Below are 26,993 nucleotides of genomic sequence, written 5' to 3'. Positions count from 1 at the left end.
TGCAATTCAATTATCAAGAAGAAAAGATGCTGGCAGGGACCAGATTGTAACAGTGAAGGTGGTGAGAAATAGTAAGATTTGGGGTAGAATTTAAGGGTAGAGACAGTTGGAATTGCTGTGGATTAGATGTGGTATGTAAGAAAGAAAGAAAACACAAGTCAGATGACTGCAACCATTAAGATGGAGAAGACTGCATACGGGGCAGGTCGTTGGATATATAATTGTGGAGGTCAGAGGAAAAATTCTGGAGATAAACGGAAATAGATGTGGAGTTGCTGGTGCACAGAAATATTTAAAGGCAAAGGCTGGATTAGGTCACAAAGGAAATTATATGTATAGAGAAGAGGTCCAAGGAGTAGGCCTTTAAGCTTAATATTCCAACATTAAGGGATTGGGAGAAAAAGAGGGTTCAAAAAAGGAGAGCAAGATGGAATAACCAAGAGGTAGGAGGGTAACCTAAATGCTAAATTCTGGAAATCAAGTGAAGAAAGTATGTTATGGAGTTGTCGTGACATGAAGTATGTATGTCATAGCTGGCATCAACTGTGTCAAATGCTGTTGAAAAGTCAAGTAAGATGAGGACTGGGAATGATCATTGGATTTACCAACATGGAAATCATTGGTGATTTTGCTACAAACGTTTTACTGGAGTGATGAGAAAAATCTAGATTGGAATATGTGTGCAAATAAATAGGTGCATTTTATTATATATAAATTATACCTCGATAAAGTTGATTTTAAAGCTCAAGAAGAGCCTCTTCTTTCAGTGGTTAAGACTCTGAGTTCCCAATGCAGGGGGCCAGGGTTCAATCCCTGATCAGTGAAGCTAGATCCTACATGCCACACCTAAGAGTTCAGATGGAACAACTAAAATATCTGATGTGCAGCAACTAAGATCTGGTGCAACCAAATAAATAAATAATAAATATTTTAACTTTAAAAAAAAAGCCCAAGAAGAGAGGAAGTATGAAATAGGATAACCAAAACTTGGAATTACCACAAACGTCCATCAATACTGGAATGAGTAGATAAATTACAGCATAGTCATCCAAGGGAATATTATAGATTAAGAAGGGGTCTGCAAGCTGCAGCCTGAGAGTCAAATCCAGCACAGGGTTTTTCTTTTTTTTTTTCAATCAAGTTGCACTGAGACAGAGACACAACCATTTGTTTACATAATATTCATGGCTGCTTCAGCAGGCTACAGCAGCGGAATTGAGTAGTTGTGCTAAAGCCTATATCCACAAAGCCTCAAATATTTACTATCTTGTCCTTTACAGAAAATGTTTGCAAATCTCTGGTCTACAGCAGTCAGAATGAGTGGACTATTGCTATTCATAACACCATGGACTAATTTTACAAATAGAATGTGGAGGGGAAAGAAGCCAGATACAAAGGAGTATACACTGTAGAACATCATTTGTATAAAGTTCAAGAATGGGAAAATTAATCTAGGATGCTAGAAGTAAGAATAGTAGTTACCTTGGGTTTGGTGACTGGGAAGGGTCAGGAGGTGAGTTTCAAGGGTGCTGATGACCAGCTTCCTTTTTTAAAAACGTCTTTTGGCTGCGCCATCTGGCACATGGGATCTTAATTCCCCAACCAAGGATCAAACCCGTGCCTCCTGTATTGGACCACCAGGGAAGTCCTTGGTGCTTATAATCTTCTAATTCTTGATCTGGTGCTGGTTACCAGAATTGTTCACTTGGTGAAAATTAACTAAGCACTTAGGATTTTCTGCACAGTTCTGAATGTCTAAAATAAAGTTTACTAAAAATTAAAAATGGTAAGAGAGGAACTAGAAACAGGGGTTATAGCAACTTCTTCATGAAATTTTGCTGCAAAGGGGAGGAAAGTTGTGAGGGGTAGTTCACAGGGAGTAGGGTTAAATAAAGTTGTTTTTGTTTTGTTTTTTAAGCTGGGAGAAATAATAGCATGTTGATGGGAGGAGAAAATTGAGGACTTTAGAAGAGAAAAGGAAAAATGCTAGATTGATGTCCTTGACTAGATGAGAGGGGATGCAGTCTGGTATGTACAATTAAAGGCACTAGCTTTGAACAGGAGCACAGGGAATTCATCTATGCTAACAGCATATTTTGGATAACTTAAGACACCTACGACCTGGTGGTAAAAAATAAGAATAAGTTTTGGTTACCAAGGAATTCCTTTATGATTTTCCCAAAGCACTTCCCTATTAGCCATTTAGTAAACAATAATTTTACTAACAGTCAGTACTTCACAGGTCACACAGACCCCATTCAACACTCACTTTCTATTGAATACAGTCGATTTCCTACCTTTCTGATGAGATAGCATGTCCTAACCCAGAGTAGCTAAAGTGATAGCCTGGTTCCTGTGACTAAGCCAGGAACATAACCAAGGTCTCTGCATTCATTTCCACCATGATAAAGTGGGCTTCTCCCGTAGCTCAGCGGTAAAGAATCTGCCTGTAATGCAGGAGATATGGGTTCAATCCCTGGGTCAGGAAGATACCCTGAAGGAAGGCATGACAACCCACTTCAGTATTCTTGCTTGGAGAACCCCATGGACAGAGGAGCTTGGCGGGCTATGATCCTACGGTCACAAAGAGTTGGATACGAATAATAAATGTGTATGTTGGACACACACACAATAAAAACATACCACAAACGAATGCCTCAACAACAGAAATCTATTGTCTTACAGTTCTGGAATCTAGAAGGATGAGATCAAGACATTGGCAGGGAGAGAGAATGTCCCCTTCTGTCCCCTTCTTCTCTGCTAGAATTTGGTGGTAATCATTGGCTTTCCCTGATTTATAGGTACATCACCCTGATCTCACGTGGTTGTTTTCTCTGTGTGCTTTGTCTGTTTGGGTCTAAATTTCCGTTTTTTATAAAGACTCCAGCCATATAGTGTTGGAAACCCACCCTACTTCAACATGACCTCCTTTTAACCAACCACATTTATAAAGACCTTATTTTTAAATAATTTCACATTTTGAGGTCCTGGAGTGTTAGGGATTTCAAGATATAAATTTAGGGTTGAGGGGGACACAATTCAACCCATGATAGTCTTGCAATGTCACATTTATTGTCAACCTTCATGACTGTAGGGTAGGCAATTGCAGACCAGATAGGACTGAGATTCAGTGGGATTGAAAAGGCCTTCTTTGTGGGTCTCATGCCTGCCAATCCCATCATTTGAACCTGCTGTTTTTGAAATGACTCTGATGTGACTGTTTTGACCTGTTATAGAGGCAGAACCTTGAAAAAGAAGAGATAATGACTAGGAAGGTGAAAGGTGAAGGGAATTGCAGAGGGAGGCGTTCTAAGGCAGTGACTATTTGTATTGAATAAACATTTGTCTTTTACAAAATAAAAGCTGCTTTCCCAGGCTTTACTTCTGAGATTCTTTTTTTTTTAATATTTACTTGCTTACTTATTTATTTGGCTGCATCAAGTTTTAGTTGTAGCACTTGGAATCTTTGTTCCCTGACTAGGGATCAAACTCTTGTCCCTTGCATTGCAAGGCAGATTATTAAATACTGGCCTACCAGAGAAGTCCCACCCCTGAGGTTCTGATTCTGTAGGCCTAGAGATCAGGAATATGCATTTTTAGCCTGTTTTAAAGTGACTTGGATGCCATAGTCTGACAAAGAGTTCCTTAAAGAGCCAGTGGTTCTTAAAGAGCCAGTGGGGAAATTGAAGCAACAAGACACTAGGCCTTGCCAACTAGAGAGAATGGACAGAACCATAGAACCCCTGAGATCAGAGCTCCAAGTGCCAGACAAGACCATCAAGATCACCTCCTCATTTTCCAGTTGAGAAAATAGAGCCAAGAGATGATGAAATCAGGAAATTTTGAGCATCTAAGAACAAAGAGAGACACAAAAATAGGACTTAAATATAAAAAGAGGATTACAATGGATAAAATGAAAAGAGAGACAAGAAATGTGAGGAGCTGTCCCTTAAGCCGGTGTCTAGACTAGATAATGTCTCCTTTCTCTTTGTCAGATTGGAGAATGTGTCAGGCTTCAGAGTGGGCCACCGCTATTCTTTTGAGGTAGGCCTGGGCTCCTAAAGAAGGTTATTTACCCACAGGATAAAGAATAAGTCTGTTTGAATATTTATTTGTTGGAGTTCATTGCTTCTCATGGCACTGCCTCATCCTTAGCAGGCAAAGATAGAATAAGAACCCAAGAAAAATACTTGGAGTGTGGGATTAATCAATAATTTTCAATTAACTGTGATTAGATTTTGACAGATAGACTTCTGAGTATAATAATTCTAAATTCCCAATTCTGAGTATAATAATCTATACCTGAAAAGCTTCTTTACTGGTCTTTAAGCTTCTTGACTTCATCTTAATGTTCACAGTCACCCTGTAGTAGGTATTACCCTCACTGGGCAGATATTTTAAAGATGAAAATCTGATCAGACCCTTTCACTATTAATAATCTTTCAGTGATTCCTCTCTCTGCACCAATTGACTCATTAATCCTTCCTTGGGGAACTGTGTGATAAGCTTAACCTAACAGAAAAAAGGAGGGGCAATTTGGACAAGGATGTACATAATAGCTTTACTCATGATATTAAAAAACTGGAAACAAACCAAAACCCAACAATGAATGGCAGGGCTAAGCAAATCCTGCTCTATCAACCCACTGGAATACTCTGTACCTCCTGTAAATGATAAGAATCTGGTCTGTACTGAGGCAGGAGGTGTATCTAAAGGTGGAAAATATGAAATAAACTTATACACCCTGCTTTTGTCTCTGTAAAAATATACATGTTCATACTGACAAGGACTAGACAGTAATAAAATGTTTGATATTGTATGTGAATCAGATTTCCTGTTTAAGTGTGACATAAAACTTTTAATGGGAGAAATAATGCCCTTGGAATTTTCTGCTGGGGGCACTCACATAGGATTTTTATCCTATGAAGAAAAAACTAGATATGGAGCTTAAAAACCCAAGACCTCAGTACAGGGAGTCCTTGGTGGTCCAGTAGTTAGTACTCCACACTGCTGAGGATGTGGGTTCAGTCATTGGTTGGGGAACTAGGATCCCTCACGCCATGTGACATGGCCGAAAAAAATAGATTAAAATTTTTTAAAATAAATTAAAAGGAGACAAGAGGGATTCGATGGTTTGAAAAATCAGACACCTCAGTACAACAGGTTGGGCTAAGGACACAGTGAGAGTTTTATGTTGGGATGTCAGTGGTTGAGTCAATTCAAGTCAGAATGGGGTCAGGACAGACAGCCCACAGCCCATGGCTGTCCTTAGTGTGCTCACAGATGCACATGCACACTTGGTCCATGGTCACGGCAGGGACTGCTGCCACAGCAGCTCAAAGCCGCTGGGAAGTTACAGAGCAGCAAAAGAGCTGCCCTCTTAACCAAGAGAAAAACTGGTCAGACTTGATCAAGCAGAACATCAGTCTGTGATGTCAAACTGACCTTAAGCACAGTTTCCAAGAGGCTCCAGGAACAATTCACCGAGTTCGCTTCTCTTTATTGGTATTTATCTCATAAAAGCATGGCGTTGAAATCCCACTATTAATGCACACAAATTGCTGAAGTACCTGAACTTCAGTATCTATTCAAATGTGTTCTTTAGGTCTCTTCCTAGTTCTCTTCCAGGGTTCTTCCCCTGACTCTAAATCTTACAGTATTTACTGTATATTTCATCAGACAATACGAGCACTAATTGGATCCTAGTGGGTTGATGGTCAGAGATATTGCTCTTCTAGATTCTCTGGGTTTTCTGTCTTTGTGAATCTAGATCCTCAATCTTGGCTTATCCTGAGTTGGCCGAGACCTAAGAAAACCCGGCTCATGCATCCCAAATTCACATGAGTCTGGTTTGTACCAGAAAATCAATTTAATAATTTACAAAGAGAAATGATTGGTAGCAGACAAGTGGGGTGATATTTATGTTGATCAGTTTGCAAGTTCTCTTCCCACGAAGGATAAAAAGACCAGAAGTCTGTTGCTGTGAGAGCATAAGTTTTTGGTCTCAGAGAGATTTATTTATAAATTGATCTGCTTAGAGTTCCCTGATTCCCTTTATCAATGTCTACTCCTCTAAAGGTCTAGCTCACACTTCACCTATTCTGTGAAACTTCTTGTACCCCTGGGTCCTTGGGAAAAATGAGTCACTCACCCAACCAGGTAACCAGAACTTTTATACCTATTATAACACCAATCACTTGTATTCTACTAGTTCTTGATGTACCTGTCTCCCTTGCTTCAATAGTGGGGACAGAGACAGAGTCCCTGTCCACTTTTGTTTTCTCAATGCCTAGCACATAATTACTCAGTGTAGAGCTGCTGAATAAATGAAGGAATGAGTGAACAAATGAAGTGTTCTCCATCTACCCCAATGACCTTCTAAGTCAAGTTGTATTACGTGGGTCTAGATGGATATTAAGAGCAATCTGGTGACTTCCCTGGTGCTCCAGTAGTTAAGACTTCGCCATCCAATGCAGAGGGTGCCAGATTGACCCCTGGTTGGAGAACTAAGATCCCATATGCCTTGTGGCCAAAAAAAACAGATCAAACAAAAAACAGAACCAATATTGTAACAAATTCAATAGAGATTTTAAAAATGATCCACATTAAAAAAAAAAAGACCAATTTTTGTGTATGTGAGAGAGAGAGAGAAAGAATACTACTCACAAATGGGGAGAGACCTAGCCAAATATCATACCATGGGAAACCTATAAAAGCCAGTCTTAGGCAATACTTAATGCCTTACATTTTCTTGCAGACTAATCTCATTTGATCCTTCTGTGTTTTTCTCTGGCTGCATCTTAGGCCGTAACTTATGTATGCCTCAGCCTGCTTCCTTGTTTCATTGAACAATGTGACCCCTTCCACAAGCATATTGATTTGGATTCTCCTAGAAACAGCAACCCACTCCAGTACTCTTGCCTGCAAAATCCCATGGACGGAGGAGCCTGGTAGGCTGCAGTCCATGGGGTCGCTAAGAGTCGGACACGCCTGAGTGACTTCACTTTCACTTTTCACTTTCATGCATTGGAGAAGGAAATGGCAACCCACTCCAGTGTTCTTGCCTAGAGAATCCCAGGGATAGGGGAGCCTGGTGGGCTGCCGTCTATGGGGTCGCACAGAGTCGGACACAACTGAAGCGACTTAGCAGCAGCAGCAGCAGCTCACCTTTTAGCCTTCCTGCCCTCCTCCACTGATCTTTTAGATCCCTACTTCTCAAAGGACCCACAGCATTAACGTCACCTGTGAACTTGTTGCAACTATGGCCCCTCAGGCACCAGAACCACTGAATCAGAATCTGAATTTTAACAAGACCCTTACAAGTGATTTGTGTGCACATTTGAGTTAGAGAAGCTCTGCCTTAAATCATTATGATGACTGCTGTTCCTGGCTCATGGTTTTCCTTTCTAACTTGTCTCCTGGTATTCTTAAGTCATCAATATCCATCGTATTAGTTATCTGTGACTACCTATAAAATCAACCTGACTTACTGGCTTAAAACAACAGACATTCACCATCTCACAATTTCTGTGCATCAGGAATCTGGGCAAGACTTCTCTGGATCTTCTAGCTCAGGGTTTCTCACAAGACTGCAGTTGAGGTGTCAGCCGGGGAGGAGTCACTCCAAACTCACTCGTGTGATTGATGGTGGGCCTCGTGTCCTCATGGGTTGTTCCTCGCCTGGTTGATCTCTCGATTGGGCAACTCACCATATGGCTTAATAGAGCAAACAAGTGAAAAAGTAAGAAAGGGGACGTGAGATGGAAGCCAGTCTTTCCGTAATTTCAGGAGTGACAGTCCATTATTTTTGCCTTGTTTTATTTGTTAAAAGTAAATCACTAAGTCCAATCTGTACTCAAGGGGAAGGGTTACACAGGGTACGAATAACAGGAGGTGCGGATTTGGGGGGGCAATCTTAGAGGCTGCCTTAACTATATCCAAGTGTGTGCATTTCTGTTCAGTCGCTTCAGTTGTGTCTGACTTTTTTGTGGCCCCATTGACTGAAGCCCACCAGGCTCCTCTGTCCATGGAATTTCCCAGCAAGAATACTGGAGTGGGTTGCCATGTCTTCCTCCAAGGGATCTTCCGCACACAGAGATCGAACCTGCAGCTCCTGGATAAGCAGGCAGATTGGCAGGAGGAGTCTTTGCCACTGAGCCACCTGAGAAGCACATCCAACTGTGTTTTCCTCTAACAACTTGACTGACTAGTTTCTACTTCAGTCATAATCTGTATAACCATACCAGGAACCTCAACACCACTTGGAATTTTATGTTCTCCGAACATTCACCCTCTGTGCTTTCTGTCATGACTACAACTTGTCATTCCCTTTACTTGTCCCACACCTTCCCTCACAACAGACATGACTTCCTAACCCTTTCATTCTTTCTAGTTCTAGTCTATTAACATCTTTCCTGTCTTACTCAAAGCTCCACACAGGGCATTTCCTACAAGTGGCTAGTTATATGTGGGCTTATTAAAAACCTTGGAACACCTACTCTCACCTATTTGATTTGTAGGACTGTCACCATTCCTTCCCCCACTTTAGGAAAGATCTAGCATTCTCTGGTTTGCCTTCCATTTCCAGGTTGATGAGCACGCCTAAAGGAAATTATGAAATCGTGCTGATTGGGTGCATTCTCTTCAAGTTCCCAAATCTACATTCATTATTCTTAGTCTGCCTTTCGCCTTCCTCCAGTGGAAAGCCAGTCCCCAGTTTGGCTATTTCCTCTTGAGAATGTTCTTATCTCTTCTTTCATTATTTTTTGTCCCTCTTGTCTCAGAAGACTAGGTGCTGATACTCCTTTCTGGGTCTAAACTCTTCAAGTGTCCTTTCGTTCCATCTTCTCTCACTTCTCCAGCTTTGCTCCATCAGTTCCCCTCTCTCTGTATTGCCTTCTGCCTTTCAGCTTGCAAGCATGTCAACAGTAATATTATAGCTTCAATATTAAGCCAATTATAGCTTCAAGCTACTACTTCCTTTTCACCACTAACTGTATTTTTAAATTTATTATAATTTTCAAATATACGGAAAAGTAGAGTACCATAATAGAGTACCAAAACAGATATCTACATTCTTGCACCCAGTCTTAAGAGTTGACATATTTTCTTCATCTTTCTTTTCCTGAAGTATTTTTTTTTATTGGAGGCAAATTACTTTACATTAATATATTGGTTGGTTTTGCCATACATTGACACGAATCTGCCCCGGGTGTACATGTGTTCCCCCTCTTGAACCCCCCTCCCACTTTTCCTGAAGTATTAAATCAAATTATGGACATCTTGACATTTTACCCCTAAATACTTTAGAATGTACCTATTTAAAATGTCATTATCATAATTAGCAAAACTAATAATAATGCCTTCATTTTATGTAACAGACCATGTTTAAATTTTCCCAGTGGTCTAAAAAATGTACTTTAATGCTAGCTTTTTAAAGTAAAATTCAAATAAAGACCATGCATGGCCTTGGCTGCTATATGGCTTCTCTTTTGATTTCAACAGTGCTTTCCACCCCCTTTTTATGTCATTGAGTTGTTGAAGAGAGTGGGCCCATTGTCCCTATTGAATGTTCCACTTTCTGGATTTGTCTAATTGTTTATTTTTTAGTGTCACTAGGGATTCATCTACCCCTGTATTTTCTGTAATCTGGAGATAAGATATAAAGGCTGATTTCAATTCAAGTTAAACATTTTTGTTGTGAATATTGGTAGTTGGTGCTATGTGCTTTATATTGCATCACATCTTAGGCACATACCTTTTTTTCTTTTTCTTTATTATTTATGGCTACATCAGGCTCCAGAGCACACAGGCTCAATAGGTGCAGTGCATGGGCTTAGTTCCCCCGAGGCATGTGAGATATTAGTTTCCCATCCAGGGATTGAACCCACATCTCCTGCATTGGAAGGTGGATTCTTAACCACTGGACCACCAGGGAAGTCTCTATGAATATAACTTCCGAGTTTCTCACTTTTAGTGATGCTAACGCTAATCACTGACTTAAGGAGGCAACAGCCAGATCTTCCCACTGTTAAGTTGCATTTGTTTTTCATTGCAGTCAGTAAATAATCAGTCCGTGCAGTGAGACTTTGGCCCCATGTAATACCAAGAAGCTTTTAAGACTCTCATATTGCTGCCTTTTACCCCATTCCCTAATTCTTCTTCCCTTCCCTTTTCTCTTCTGTGGAAGGTCACTGCTGACTTCCTTACCAAGAAAACCAAGAGCCTTTGGCTTTTCATGAAGATGAAAGCAAAGACTTTGAAGGCAAGGAAGGCAGTGATGAAAGGCACTCACAGCCACAATAAAAGAGAAGAAAGGAATGTCATCCACCTTTCAATGGCCTAAAGCACTGCAACTCAGAAAGCACCCCAAATGTCCTCAGGTGAGCGAGGAAGAACAAGCTTGTTCACTACACCATCATCAAGGTAACTCTGATCACTGAGTCAGCCATGAAGACAGAGGACAACGCACTTGTGTTCATTGTGGATATCAAGGCCAACAAGCACCAGATTAAACAGACTGTGAAGAAGCTCTATGACACTGATGTGGCCAAGGTCAATACTCTCATCAGGCTGGATGAAGAGAAAAAGGCATGTGTTCCACTGTTTCCCGACTGATAAATTGAGATCCTCTAAACTGAGTCCCGGAGAAGGCAGTGGCAACCCACTCCAGTACTCTTGCCTGGAAAATCCCATGGGTGGAGGAGCCTGGTGGGCTGCAGTCCATGGGGTCGCGAGGAGTCGGATACGACTGAGCAACTTCACTTTCACTTTTCACTTTCATGCATTGGAGAAGGAAATGGCAACCCACTCCAGTGTTCTTGCCTGAAGAATCCCAGAGACAGCAGAGCCTGGTGGGCTACCGTCTATGGGGTCGCACAGAGTCAGACACAACTGAAGTGACTTAGCAGCAGCAGCAAACTGAGTCCAGCTGGCTAATTTTAACTTGTATTTTTTTCACCCATAAAAAGTAAAACCAAGAGAAGAGATTTGGTTCATCGTCCTTGAACTTACAGATACATTTTATATTATTATACCTTTTTAAAGACTATATTTTCCCCTTTCTTCCATAAAGTTTTGTATTTCAAGTACCTCTTCCTCTAACTGCTTTTTTACATGTTCATTGAAAGTTTTCACTAGACATAATAAAGAGGGTCATAGTTCTATTCTTGGTCTTCGATTTGGTCTCTATATTGTCCACTTTAGTCATCTTACCCATGTCCACAGTTTAAGCACATTGCTAAAAAAAAAAGTGTACCTCTACCTTGACCTTCTGTAGCTTTTTGACATTTGCACCTGGAATCCCATCAGGTATAACTTAAACTCAACCAGCATAAAAGAAAACTCATCTTTCTCTGTACCTCTATCCTCCCAATATTGGAGCTTTGATTGTTTCAGTGTTCATGTTTATATTGTTATGTTCATGTAAATGTAAATGCTGAGACATATAGTATATTTTAATCATACTTTTATATAATAATAACTGCAATAAAAATTACCTTGTTTTTATCTTGGCTTTCTTTACTATGTACTCATCATGATTTCTTCTTTTCCTCTCCCCAGACCTGTAAAATTCCTGTGTATTTAAATACACTAGTTTCAGGGTTTTCCCACCACCCCCTTACAGATAATCCTTTCAAGGAATTTCCTGGCAGTCCAGTAGTTAGTAACTTGCACTTCCACTGTCAGGGACATGGGTTCAATCCCTGGTTGGGGAACTAAGATCCCACAAGCTGAGCAAATTGGCCAAAAAAATGAACAAACAAATAGCCCATCCAAGGCTTCCATCCTCCTGTTCCAATCTCTGACAGGCTGCTTTCTAGGCCTGTTGCTCAGCTGGGACTTCTGGTAATTTCCTTCTCCTCTATCCTGTGTACCATCTTCCTTTTCCTGCTTTCCACCTATGCCTGTTTACTGGTTTCTATCATTTGTTTTGGAGAAGGCAATGGCAACCCACTCCAGTACTCTTGCCTGGAAAATCCCATGGGTGGAGGAGCCTCGTAGGCTGCAGTCCATGGGGTCGCGAAGAGTCGGACATGCCTGAGAGACTTCACTTTCACTTTTCACTTTCATGCACTGGAGAAGGAAATGGCAACCCACTCCAGTGTTCTTGCCTGGAGAATCCCAGGGACGGCGGAGCTGGTGGGCTGCCCTCTATGGGTTCGCACAGAGTCAGACACGACTGAAGCAACTTAGCAGCAGCAGCATCATTTGTTTTCGTGGAATACTTTCTCCAATATCTTCCTGAAAAAGGGTTCTTGGAGGTGAATTTTCTGAGGTCTTGTATGTCTGAAATGTTTTTATTCTACCCTTATGTACTGTGCAGAATTCTAGACTGGAAATTTACTTTGCTGACAATTTTGAAATCACTCATTCATTATGTTCCAACTTCCAGTATTGTTGTGAGACATCTAATGCCATTCTGTTTCTCCCTCCACACAATCTGTTTTATTTCTCTACAGTATTTTAGGATTCCACATCAATTATTCAGTTCAGTTCAGTCGCTCAGTCGTAACCGACTCTTTGCGACCCCATGAATCACAGCACCGCCAGGCCTCCCTGTCCATCACCAACCCCCGGAGTTCACTCAGACTCATGTCCATCGAGTCGGTGATGCCATCCAGCCATTTCATTCTCTGTCGTCCCCTTCTCCTCCCGCCCCCAATCCTTCCCAGCATCAGAGTCTTTTCCAGTGAGTCAACTCTTCTCATGAGGTGGCCAAATTATTGGAGTTTCAGCTTTAGCATCAGTCCTTCCAATGAACACCCAGGATCGATCTCCATCAATTATTAGGTTGGTGCAAAAGTAATTGTGGTTTTACATTCTTGAGTTTGCTGGTTGATATTGGGATACTTTCCTAAATAAATGCAGTTTTGTTACACATCATTTTAATACACATTTCTTGCTTTATGATTTTTGCTAGTGACTTATTATTTGCTGTTTATTTTATATTTATTTTAGACTAGGGAAGTGATGTCAGACAAAAAGCAAATTCAAGTGATTTTCTTATTTGCGTTCAAAATGGGTTGTAAAGCAATGGAGACAACTTGCAACTACAATGACACATTTGGCCAGGAGCTGCTAACAAACATACAGTGCAGTGGTAGTTCAAGAAGTTTTGCAGAGAAGACAAGAGCCTTGAAGATGAGAAGTAAAGTGGCTGGCCATCGCAAGATGAAAATGACCAACTGAGAGGATCATTGAAGCTGATCCTCTTACAAATACATGAGAGGTTGCTGAACTCAGCGTTGACCATTCTAAGGTTATTAGGCTATTAGGAAGCCTTGGTCCTTGCTACTGTTGGCCAGAGATATCAATTCCTTGTCACGTGGACTTCTCAGTAGTGATGCTCATGACCTCACAGCTAAAGATCCAAGAGAAAGTATGAGTGAGCCCCCAGGACAGAAACCATAGTCTCTTTTATATCGTAATCTTGGAGGTGCCAGCCCATCACTTCTATATTCTCTATTCATTAGAAATGAGTCACTACACAGTGAGATAATGACATAAACAACTTAAGACCATGTTAAAATGTGCTTTGGTTGAAATCATCTATTTCAACTGTCCCTGTAACTCTCAAGGCAAAAAATGACAGAAGTGAAGCTCTATTTGGACAAATTTTGTTCAACTATTTTTTAATGTTCAGTTCAATTCAGTTCAGTCACTCAGTCATGTCCAACTCTTTGTGACCCCATGAACCGCAGCACACCAGGCCTTCTTGTCCATCACCAACTCCCAGAGTTTACCCAAACTCATGTCCATTGAGTGGGTGATGCCATCCAACCATCTCATCCTCTGTCATCCTCTTCTCCCACCCTCAATCTTTCCCAGCATCAGGGTCTTTTCAAATGAGTCAGCTTTTCGCATCAGGTGGCCAAAGTATTGGAGTTTCAGCTTCAACATCAGTCCTTCCAATGAATACCCAGGACTGATCTCCTTTAGAATGGACTGGTTGGATCTCCTTGTAGTCCAAGGGACTCTCAAGAGTCTTCTCCAACATCACAGTTCAAAAGCATCAATTCTGTGCTCAGCTTTCTTTATAGTCCAACTCTCACATCCATATGTGACCTCTGGAAAAACCATAGCCTTGACTAGACGTACCTTTGTTGACAAAGTAATGTCTCTGCTTTTTAATATGCTGTCTAGGTTGGTCATAACTTTCCTTCCGAGGAATAAGCATCTTTTAATTTCATGACTGCAATCACCATATGCAGTGATTTTGGACCCCCCAAAAAATAAAGTCAGCCACTGTTTCCACTGTTTTTCCATCTACTTCCCAGGAAGTGATGGGACCAGATGCCATGATCTTAGTTTTCTGAATGTTGAGCTTTAAGCCAACTTTTTCACTCTCCTCGTTCACTTTCATCAAGAGGCTCTTTAGTTCTTCTTCACTTTCTGCCATAAGGGTGGTGTCATCTGCACATCTGAGTTTATTGATATTTCTCCTGGCAATCTTGATTCCAGCTTGTGCTTCATCCAGCCCAGCATTTCTCATCAGTGTTTCTACATTTTTTTAATGTGATGAGGAATAATCTAGGTTATATGATATGCAAACAATAAAGGTTATCTATGAAAGGAAAAAAAGAAAAAGAAATGAGTCACTAAATCCAGCCCATACTCAACAGGAGGATATTACACAGGACATGAATACCTGGAACCAGAGATCACTGGGAGGCCACCTTAGAGTGCCTACCATACCCATGCATCAGTACTTTCCTCTGGTTGGAAAATCACTTTTTTCAGTGTTTGCTTTTGACCTTTCTGAAGTAATACTCCTTTATGGTTCCACCCTAGATCAGATATACACTGTCTCTTCCTTGGAGATGGATAAAATCTAATTGGCAGTATTATAATAGAGACCATGCAGGAGAGAGTTAAAGTACAGTATTTGGAGTAAAAGAGACCTGAATCTGAGGAATGACATACCATCTGCCTACTGAATAACTCTATCATCTCTCTGCTGTATGAATGAATGGTATATTGCCTCTGAACTTCAGTTTTCTATCCTAAAAAAAATTAGGATCATAAGATAGTCTCATAGAGTTACTGTAAGGATTAAATGAAATGATGCATAGGAAGTATTGGGTTTTTGTTTTTGTTTTTTTGGCTGTGCTGTGCAGCTTGCAGGATCTTATTTCCCTGACTAGGGATGGAACAGGCACCCTCACCAGAGAAAGCTCTGAGTCCTAACTACTGGACCACCAGGGAACTCCCATGAAGTAGTTAACACAATCTTTTTCTTGTAATAAATATATTTGCTTCCAGACACACTTTTCCAAGCTAATCTGCATTACTACTGCCAGTTTCTTTCTCCATAGCATTTTTGACCAAGTTATTTCTGTATCAAAACCTATTCATTGAAGTTAAAACTCCTTAGCACCCCTTTCAAATTCTTCCATTTACAATTTCAACCTTCCTTTTTACCCTTCTCTCCCTACTCTTCTGTACCTACTCCTCTGTCCTTTCAACCCACCCTTGCTCAATACCCTTTTCTGAACCTCCTTTGTGTTCTCCACAATCATGTGCTCAATCACTCAGTTGTGTCTGACTCTTTGTGACCCCATGGACTGTAGCCAGGCTCCTCTGTCCATGGGATTTCTCAGATAAGAATGCTGGAGAGGGCTGCCATCTCCTACTCCATCTCTACCATCATGAATTAGTATTATTCATGAGCTTTGCCCCATTTGTGCGCTCAGGAACCTTAGCCATTTTCTAAAATATATTTGAAATTCACTGTCTCCTGGAAAGGTCCCTGTCTCAGTCAGTCAGAAGCAATCTCTTTCTGGCCTAAGTTCCCAGGACACTTAGTAGATTACCTTATGATAACATTTTTTTAAATGAGCAAATGAATGTGGCACTTCATCATCAATAAGAATTATCTTGAAAACTAGATTCTTTGGTATTCTCTGATGATCCATTAATTAGGACTCCTCATTTTCACTGCCAAGGGTGTGGGTCAGGGAACTAAGATCCCACAAGACATGAGGTGTGGCCAGGATAAAAAAACAAGTATGGTCTTTCCTGGTCATCCAGTGGCTAAGACTCCGTGCTCCTAATGCAGGAGGCCCGAGTTTGATCCCTGGTCAGAGAACTAGTTTCTGTATGTTGCAATCAAGAGTTCATATACTACAACTAAAGATCCGTCATGCTGTACCTAAGACCTGATGCAGCCTAACTAATTAATTATTTGAAAAAAAAATAAACCCTAGATTCTAAGCTCCTGGGGGACGGAGTCTACATCTTATACTTCCTTCCATTCTCTATAGCTAATACCTAATGTACTATCTGATAAATGAAGGAGTGACTGTTGGGGAGGCAGTGAATAGAGGGGGTTAAGAGTGAACAAGGAGAGGTACAGTAGAATGACAAACTGGATAAACCAAAATGAATGGCCTGAAATGGGCTGACTGAACTACATGCCCTTCTGTCTCTCCAAGAAGAGTTTCACCCAAACCCAACTTCGTTCGGGTGCCTGTCAATTTCCTATTTGCTTTCAGAACCATCTCCCACCCTTTCCCTACTCTGTGCTATATCACAGGGAACTGAATCATCCAAGATTCCTTACACTTTGACTTTTTGTTTGGTTATTTCAGATAGTTTTCATATTGTTGTCTGGCTATAGTTCACTCATTTTCATTGTTGCAAAACATTCCATTGTATGAATGCACCGAATGTATGTATTTATTCTACAATAAATGGACAATTGAGTTTCTAGTTTGGGGCTATTATTAATAATGCTGACATGAACAATCCCTTTCATGTCTCTTGAAAAAATATGTTAGCACTTATTTCTTGGGTTTATATCCAGGACTGGGATTGTGGGGTGAACGGCAAGTCTGTATCTAGTATTTACTAGATTATTTCAAATATCCAAAGTTATCCCAGCAGTGTGTGAGATTTCCTGTTGCTCTATTCCTTGCCAAGGATTGGTAGACTTCAAAATTTTTGCAAATCTGATGACAATGAAAAGAGACCTCTGGGACTTCCTTGGTGGGTCAGTGGTTAAGACTCTGCACTTCCAATGCAGGGATGCAGAGGGCACAGGTTCAATCCCTGCTCTGGGAGCTAAGATCCCACATGCTGCAAGGTACAGCCACAAAAAGAAAAAGAAAGAGTTCATTTTGCTTAATTCACTGATTACTAGTGAGGTAAAATCCTTTATTAGGTTTGTTGGTTATCTGTTTCTTCTGTGAAGTCATTATTCATATCCTTGGCTAGTTTTTCAGGTATTTTTTGTATTCCTTTTTATATGTAGTAGTACTTTACATATTCTACATATTATGGTTTGTTATACTGATTCTCTCAACAAATAAGTTTTGAGGACTTACTATGCTCAAAGGATACAACAGTGAACAATACAGATCAAAAAATTCCTCTTAGTTCATGAAGTTTGCATTCCTGTATAAGGAGAAAAACAATAAGCATGATAAATAAACAAAACTGAAGATATATTAAAATTTATGTACTCTATGATAAATGCAATAGTGAGAAATAAAGCAGGGAATTCTGAGGGCAGGTTGAAACTTAAAAGTGGTCAAGGGGATTCCCTGGTGGTTGTGGGACTTAGCATTTCCACTGCAGAGGAACTAAGATCCTGCAAGTTGCATGGTGCAGCCAATAAATAAAATCAAGTGATCAAGGGAGACAACTTTAAAAAAAATTTCGCTGTGTCAGGTTGGATCTTAGTTGTCCCAGGCCGTGCTCTTCGTTTGCTGCTCACAGGGTCAGTAGTTGCAACACCCAAGCTTAGCTGCCCCAAGGCATGCAGGATCTTGGTTCCCTGACCAGGAGTTTAACCTGCATCCCCTGTATTGGATGATGGATTCCTAACCACTGGACCACCAAGAAAGTCCCAGGAAGGTGATTGTTGAGTATAACTCTGAAGGAGGTCAGGAAACAAGCCACAGAGAAGTTTGGGGGAAGAGCATCTTAGAATAATAAATGCAAAGGCCCTGCAGGTGGAACATAAGTGGTATGTTCAAAGAACAGCAAGGGGTCCAGTGTGACTAAAGCTGAATGAGGAAACAGTCATATGACATGAGACTTGGATTTTTGTTTTTACAGGGAATGTTTTTGGTAAGAACACAGCTTTAAAAAATTTCTGTTGGAGTATAGTTGATTTATAATATTGTGTTAGTTTCAGGTGTATAGCCAAGTGAATCACTTATACATATACATATATTCCCTCTTTTTTAAAAAAAAATATTGATTTATTTGACTACACCGGGTCTTAGTTAAGGAATGCTGGATCTTTAGTTGTGGCATGTGGGAATCTAGTTTCCTGACCAGGGATTGAACCCCAGCATCCTGCATTGGGAACATGGAGTCTTAGCCACTGCACCACCAGAGAAGTCCCCACTCTTCCTTTTTAAAGATTCTTTTCCCATTTAGACCATTACAGAGTACTGGGAGGATAGGTTCTTTTTAGTTATCTATTTTATATATATAGTAATGTGGATATGTCAATCCCAAACTGCCAATTTATCCCTCCCCCCTTATCTCCTGGTAACCATAAGTTGATTTTCTACATCTGTGACTCTACTTCTGTTTTGTAAATAAGTTCATCTTACCTTTTTAAAATAAAAATTACACTTATAAGCAATATTATATGATATTTCTCTTTCTGTGTCTGACTTACTTCACTCATATGGCAGTCTATGGATTTATCCATGTTACTGCAAAATGGCAGTATTTTGATCTTTTTTTCCCATCCAAGTATTAATCAGGCCTGACTCTGCTTAGCTTCTGAGATTAGATGAGAGTCAACATGTTCAGGGTGGTATGGCTGTAAACTATTTTGATCTTTTTAATGGCTAATATTCCATTGTATATATGTACTAATTCTTCTTTATCCATTCCTCCATCAATGGGCATTTAGGTTGCTTCCATGTTCTGGCTGTTGTAAATAGTGCTGCAATGAACATTGGGGTACATGTGTCTTTTCGAATTATGATTTTCTCAGGGTATATGCCCAGCAGTGGGATTGTTGGGTCATACCATAGTCCTATTTTTAGTTTTTTAAGGAATCCCCATACTGATCTTCAAGACGTGAGATTTGAACAGTAAGATGGAGAAGGTATATGTGCAGAATGTAAAGGATGTTTGTAGTTGTTATAAGGATTTGACTTTTTTATTCTTGGTGAAGTGGGAAGCCATTTGAGAAAAGGAAAGATGTGGGCAAAAGAGAAACACAATCTGGTTTACTATTTTAAAAGGCCCATTCTGGGGACAAGGGCAGGAGTAAACTGAGTGACTTTAAGAATAATCCAGGTGAAACATAATGGTGAGAGACAACGGTGGCTTGTGCTAAGGTGATACTGAAGTGGTAAAAAAGTGATTAGAGAAAATTGGTAGATAATCAATGAGTAACTATGACCTAGTTGAGGTTGAATAGCATTTGTTAGGTATTGATTAATTTTTGTTTTCTTATGCTAGAAGATCTCTTGTTTTTCCTATTCTGTTGTTTTCCTCTATTTCTTTGCATTGATCACTGAGGAAGGCTTTCTTATCTCTCCTTGCTATTCCTTGGAACTCTGCATTCAGATGCTTATATCTTTCCTTTTCTCCTTTGCTTTTCACTTCTCTTCTTTTCACAGCTATTTGTAAGGCCTCCTCAGACAGCCATTTTGCTTTTTTGCATTTCTTTTCCATGGGGATGGTCTTGGTCCCTGTCTCCTGTACAATGTCATGAACCTCCGTCCAGAGTTCATCAGGCACTCTATCTATCAGATTTAGTCCCTTAAATCTATTTCTTACTTCCACTGTATAATCATAAGGGATTTGATTTAGGTCATATCTGAATGGTCTAGTGGTTTCCATACTTTCTTCAATTTCAGTCTGAATTTGGCAATAAGGAGTTCATGATCTGAGCCACAGTCAGCTCCTGGTCTTGTTTTTGCTAACTGTATACAGCTTCTCCATCTTTGGCTGCAAAGAATAAAATCAATCTGATTTCTATGTTGACCATCTGGGGATGTCCATGTGTAGAGTCTTCTCTTGTGTTGTTGGAAGAGGGTGTTTGCTATGACCAGTGTGTTCTCCTGGCAAAACTCTATTAGCCTTTGCCCTGCTTCATTCCGTGCTCCAAGGCCACATTTGCCTGTTACTCCAGGTGTTTCTTGACTTCCTACTTTTGCATTCCAGTCCCCTATAATGAAAAGGACATCTTTTTTGGGTTCTAAAAGGTCTTGTAGGTCTTCATAGAACCTTCTATGAACCTTCATAGAACCTTCATAGAACCTTGTAGGTTCAACTTCAGCTTCTTCAGCGTTACTGGTTGGGGCATAGGCCTGGATTACTGTAATATTGAATGGTTTGCCTTGGAAACAAACAGAAATCATTCTGTCATTTTTAAGATTGCATCCAAGTACTGCATTTCGGACTCTTTTGTTGACCATGATGTCTACTCCATTTCTTCTAAGGGATTCCTGCCCACAATAGTAGATATAATGGTCATCTGAGTTAAATTCACCCATTCCAGTCCATTTTAATTCACTGATTCCTAGAATGTCTATGTTCACTCTTGCCATCTCCTGTTTGACCACTTCCAATTTGCCTCGATTCATGGACCTAACATTCCAGGTTCCTATGCAATATTGCTCTTTATAGCACCGGACCTTGCTTCTATCACTGGTCACATCCACAACTGGGTATTGGTTTCGCTTTTGCTCCATCCCTTTATTTCTTCTAGAGTTATTTCTCCACTGATCTCCAGTAGCATACTGGGCACCTACCGACCTAGGGAATTCCTCATTCAGTAGCCTATCATTTTGCCCTTTGATACTGTTCATGGGGTTCTCAAGGCAAGTATACTGAAGTGGTTTGCCATTCCCTTCTCCAGTGGACCACATTCGGCTGTGGTCCATGTGATCAGATCGACTAGTTTCCTGTGATTATGATTTCAGTGTGTCTGCCCTCTGATGCCCCCTCGCAATACCTACCGTCTTAGTTGGATTTCTCTTACCTTGGGCATGACAGAATAGGAAAAACAAGAGATCTCTTCAAGAAAATTAGAGATTCCAAGGGAACATTTCATGCAAAGATGGGCTCAATAAAGGACAGAAATGGTATGGACCTAACAGAAGCAGAAGATATTAAGAAGAGGTGGCAAGAATACACAGAAGAACTCTACAAAAAAGATCTTCACGACCAAGATAGTCACGATAATGTTATCACTGACCTAGAGCCAGACATCTTGGAATGTGAAGTCAAGTGGGCCTTAGAAAGCATCACTACGAACAAAGCTAGTGGAGGTGATGGAATTCCAGTTGAGCTATTTCAAATCTTGAAAGATGATGCTGTGAAAGTGCTGCACTCAATATGCTAGCAGATTTGGAAAACTCAGCAGTGGCCACAGGACTGGAAAAGATAGGTCTTCATTCCAATCCCAAAGAAAGGCAATGCCAAAGAATGCTCAAACTACCGCACAATTGCACTCATCTCACACGCTAGTAAAGTCATGCTCAAAATTCTCCAAGCCAGGCTTCAGCAATATGTGAACCGTGAACTTCCAGATGTTCAAGCAGGTTTTAGAAAAGGCAGAGGCACCAGAGATCAAAAAGCCAACATCCGTTGGATCATGGAGAAAGCAAGAGAGTTCCAGGAAAACATCTATTTCTGCTTCATTGACTATGCCAAAGCCTTTGACTGTGTGGATCACAATAAACTGTGGAACATTCTGAAAGAGATGGGAATCCCAGACCACCTGACCTGTCTCTTGAGAAACCTGTATGCAAGTCAGGAAGCAACAGTCAGAACTGGACATGGAACAACAGACTGGTTCCAAATAGGAAAAGGAGGACGTCAAGGCTGTATATTGTCACCTTGCTTATTTAACTTCTATGCAGAGTACATCATGAGGAACGCTGGGCCGAAAGAAGCACAAGCTGGAATCAAGATTGCTGGGAGAAATATCAATAACCTCAGATATGCAGATGACACTACCCTTATGGCAGAAAGTGAAGAGGAACTCAAAAGCCTCTTGATGAAAGTGAAAGAGGAGAGTGAAAAGGTTGGCTTGAAGCTCAACATTCAGAAAACAAAGATCATGGCATCTGGTCCCATCACTTCATGGGAAATAGATGGAAAAACAGTGGAAACAGTGTCAGACTGTATTTTTTTGGGCTCCAAAATCACTGCAGATGCTGATTGCAGCCATGAAATTAAAAGACGCTTACTCCTTGGAAGGAAAGTTATGACCAACCTTGATAGTATATTAAAAAGCAGAGACATTACTTTGCCAACCAAGCTCCATCTAGTCAAGGCTATGGTTTTTCCCGTGGTCATGTATGGATGTGAGAGTTGGACTGTGAAAAAAGCTGATTGCTGAAGAATTGATGCTTTTGAACTGTGGTGTTGGAGAAGACTCTTGAGAGTCCCTTGGACTGCAAGGAGATCCAACCAGTCCATTCTAAAGGAGATCAATCCTGGGTGTTCATTGGAAGGACTGATGCTAAAGCTGAAACTGCAATACTTTGGCCACCTCATGCAACAAGTTGACTCACTGGAAAAGACTCTGATGCTGGGAAGAGTTGGGGGTGGGAGGAGAAGGGGATGACAGAGAATGAGATGGCTGGATGACATCACCAACTCTGTGGACATGAGTTTGAGTGAACTCCGGGAGTTGGTGATGGACAGGGAGGTCTGGCGTGCTGTGATTCATGGGATCGCAGAGAGTCGGACATGAGTGAGCAACTGAACTGAACTGAACTGATGCTAGAAGAACTTTAATAATGCTTAGTAACTGAAACTTTGGATGGAGAAGGCAAAAATGACCAAGCCCTTGGTGGGGATTAGTATAGTTATAACAGTAAATTGGCAAAAATGATAATGGCTTGGGCTAAGGTGGTACTAGTAAAGTCTGCAGAATCTGAATTTATTTTGAGTATAACTAAAAGGATTTGTTGATAAATTAGGCATGGAATATAAGCAAAAGTGAGAAATTAAGAGTGACTTTAGGGTTTTGTTTTGTTTTTTTGTCCTGAAGGTTAGAGTTTCCATAAGTTGAAAGTGAAAAAACTTCAAGAAGACCAGATTTGGTAGAGAAAGTCAGGAGCTCATTTTTGGACTATTGAATTTGAGTTGCCTTTTAGGTCTTCTGGCAACTGGAAGTGTGAGCTTGGCATTCAGGAGAATTTAAAGGGAGTTTTATTAGTCACCCTTTTTGATGTAATAAAAAACTCCAAAATCGCAGTGGATTACAGCAACAAACATTTATTTCTTGTTCTTGTCACATATGGGTAACAGGTTGATTACTTTTCTGCTCAAGGCTGTGGGACAGCTATGTGTCTTTTTCAAGTATATTCTAATTTTGGGCCTAACAGAATAAACAACCGCTGTGCAGGACACGCCATACTCACGGCAAAAGACCATGAGAAGGGGCTCAACAATGAAATTCAGTTTTAAGCTTCTCTTTGCATGTGGCATCTATCACTTGATTCCGTTGCGTTCCATTCCACAAAGAAAGTCGCATGGCCCAGCCCTGCATGGGGCAAAGATGTATATCGTGCACAGAAGAGGCATTTCAAGACAAATTCAAAGGGTGCAGATGTACAGTTCTCACAGAAAGCAGATAGTTGTAAACCATAATTCAATCTACCACAAAATGAGTACATTGAAGAGAATAAATCCAAAGACTGAGATTTTTCAATGTTCAGAGGCTGGAAAGATAAGGAAAAACCATCCAAGGAGACTGAGAAGGAGCAAACAGTGAGGGAGGGAGAAAACCAGATTGGAAGTCAAGTAAAGCAATTGTCTCAAGAAGTTAGGAGAGATGAACTATGTCACATGTTGCTAATAGGTCAAGCAAGGTGAGGACTGATATTGGCCATTAGATTTAGCCATGTGGCAATCTTCAGTCATCTTGACAAGAGAATTAATTACGTGGTGGGATAAAAACCTGACCGATGTGGATTCAAGAGAGTGGGAGGAGACAGGTTAGAGATAGGAGATAATGGCTACAAGCAGACTACAGCCTATAGCCATTTCAAGGACTTTTGCTAAAGGGGGAAGGAATGAAACAGAGGAGTAACTGAAGGGAAAAGTGAGGTCAATGGTAGTTTTTTTAAATTGTTTTAAGATGGCAGAAATAAAACCATGGTTTCATAATGATAGGAAGGATCCAGGAGGCCCAGGGGTTAGGACTGCACTTCCACTGCTGGGGTATAGGTTCAGTCCCTGGTTGGTTCAATCCCACAAGTTGTGTGGCACAGCCAAAAAAAAAAAGGAGGGACTTCCCTTGTAGTCCAGTGGCTAAGACTCCACACTGTCAATGCAGGGGGCCCAGATTCAATCCGTGGTCAAGGAACTAGATCCAACATTCTTCAACTAAGAGTTCACATGCCGCAACTAAAGATGCCACATACCACAAATGCGTGCTGCAGGAAAGATCAAAGATCCTGAGTGCTTCAACTGGCATAGCCAAATAAATAATTTCTTAAAAAAGGAAACATCCAGTAAAGAGGGAAAAACTAACAAGCCAGAAAGAAAGCAGAGGATTACTGTACTGAGGCTCTTGCTAAAGGGGATGGGCTCTAGTGCACTGGTCTTCGTTAGAAGTATAGACAGTCCAGTCAGAGTAATAGGTGAGAAGGCAAAGGATACGGACACAAGTGCAGGTCGGTGAGAAGATATGGTAATGGGAACATAGGAAAGTTCTCTTTTGATTGCTTCTATTTTTCAGCTAAGTAAGATACAAATCATCAGATGAGAGTGAGGATAGTAAGAAGTTATGAAAGTTTTGAAAATTAGGAAAATGGGGTCGTGAAGAGTCTGACACGACTGAGTGCCTTCACTTTCACTTTTCACTTTCACACATTGGAGAAGGAAATGGCAACCCACTCTAGTGTTCTTGCCTGGAGAATCCCAGGGACGGGGGAGCCTGGTGGGCTTCTGTCTATGGGGTCGCACAGAGTCGGACACGACTGAAGCGACTTAGCAGCAGCAGCAGCAGGAGTCATCTAGTGGAATGGGAGATTAACTGCACTCGGTTCAGTTCAGTTCAGTCACTCAGTCGTGTCTGACTCTTTGCGACCTCATGAATCACAGCACACCAGGCCTCCCTGTCCATCACCAACTCCCGGAGTTCACTCAGACTCACGTCCATCGAGTCGGTGATGCCATCCAGCCATCTCATTCTCTGTCGTCCCCTTCTCCTCCCACCCCCAATCCCTCCCAGCATCAGAGTCTTTTCCAGTGAGTCAACTCTTCGCATGAGGTGGCCAAAATATTGGACTTTCAGCTTTAGCATCAGTCCTTCCAATGAACACCCAGGACTGATCTCCTTTAGAATGGACTGGTTGGATCTTCTTGAAGTCTAAGGGACTCTCAAGAGTCTTCTCCAGCACCACAGTTCAAAAGCATCAATTCTTCGGCGATCAGCTTTCTTCACAGTCCAACTCTCACATCCATACATGACCACGGGAAAAACCATAGCCTTGACTAGATGGACCTTGGTTGGCAAAGTAATGTCTCTGCTTTTTAACATCCTATCTAGGTTGGTCATAACTTTCCTTCCAAGGAGTAATCATCTTTTAATTTCATGGCTTCAATCACCATCTGCAGTGATTTTGGAGCCCAAGAAAATAAAGTCTGATACTGTTTCCCCTGTTTCCCCATCTATTTCCATGAAGTAATGGGACCAGATGCCATGATCATAGTTTTCCAAATGTTGAGCTTCAAGCCAACTTTTTCACTCTCCTCTTTCACTTTCATCAAGAGACTTTTTTGTTCCTCTTCACTTTCTGCCATAAGGGTAGTGTCATCTGCATATCTGAGGTTATTGATATTTCTCCCAGCAATCTTGATTCCAGCTTGTGCTTCTTCCAGCCCAGCGTTCCTCATGATGTACTCTGCATAGAAGTTAAATAAGCAGGGTGACAGTATACAGCCTTGACGTACTCCTTCTCCTATTTGGAACCAGTCTGTTGTTCCATGTCCAGTTCTAACTGTTGCTTCCTGACCTGCATACAAGTTTCTCAAGAGGCAGTTCAGGAGGTCTGGTATTCCCATCTCTTTCAGAATGTTCCACAGTTTATTGTGATCCACACAGTCAAAGGCTTTGGCATAGTCAATAAAGCAAAAATAGATGATTTCTGGAACTCTCTTGCTTTTTCCATGATCCAACGGATGTTGGCAATTTGATCTCTGGTTCCTTTGCCTTTTCTAAAACCAGCTTGAATATCTGAAATTTCACGGCTCACGTATTGCTGAAGCCTGGCTTGGAGCATTTTGAGCATGACTTTACTAGCGTGTGAGATGAGGGCAACTGTGCAGTAGTTTGAGCATTCTTTGACATTGCCGTTCTTTGGGATTGGAATGAAAACTGACCTTTTCCTGTCCTGTGGCCACTGCTGAGTTTTCCAAATTTGTTGGCATATTGCACTTTCACAGCATCACCTTTCAGGTTTTGAAATAACTCAACTTGAATTCCATCACTTCCACTAGCTTTGTTTGTAGTGATGCTTTCTAAGGCCCACTTGACTTCACATTCCAAGATGTCTGGCTCTAGGTGAGTGATCACACCATCGTGATTATCTGGGTCGTGAAGATCTTTTCTGTACAGTTCTTCTGTGTATTCTTGCCACCTCTTCTTAATATCTTCTGTTTCTGTTAGGTCCATACCATTTCTGTCCTTTATCGAGCCCATCTTTGCGTGAAATGTTCCCTTGGTATCTCTAATTTTCTTGAAGAGATATCTAGTCTTTCCTATTCTGTTGTTTTCCTCCATTTCTTTGCATTGATCGTTGAGGAAGGCTTTCTTATCTCTCCCTGCTATTCTTTGGAACTCTGCATTCAGATGCTTATATCTTTTCTTTTCTCCTTTGCTTTTTGCTTCTCTTTTTTCACAGCTATTTGATACTGAATGAGGAACTCCCCAGGTCAGTAGGTGCCCAATATGCTACTGGAGATCAGTGGAGAAATAAATCCAGAAAGAATGAATGGATGGAGCCAAAGCAAAAATAATACCTAGTTGTGGATGTGACTGGTAATAGAAA

The sequence above is a fragment of the Moschus berezovskii genome, chromosome 6, assembly GCF_049115385.1.
Source record: "Moschus berezovskii isolate FMDL1 chromosome 6, NW_MosBer_1.0, whole genome shotgun sequence".
Lineage (NCBI taxonomy): Eukaryota > Metazoa > Chordata > Mammalia > Artiodactyla > Moschidae > Moschus > Moschus berezovskii.
This window is presented reverse-complemented; position numbering follows the sequence as displayed.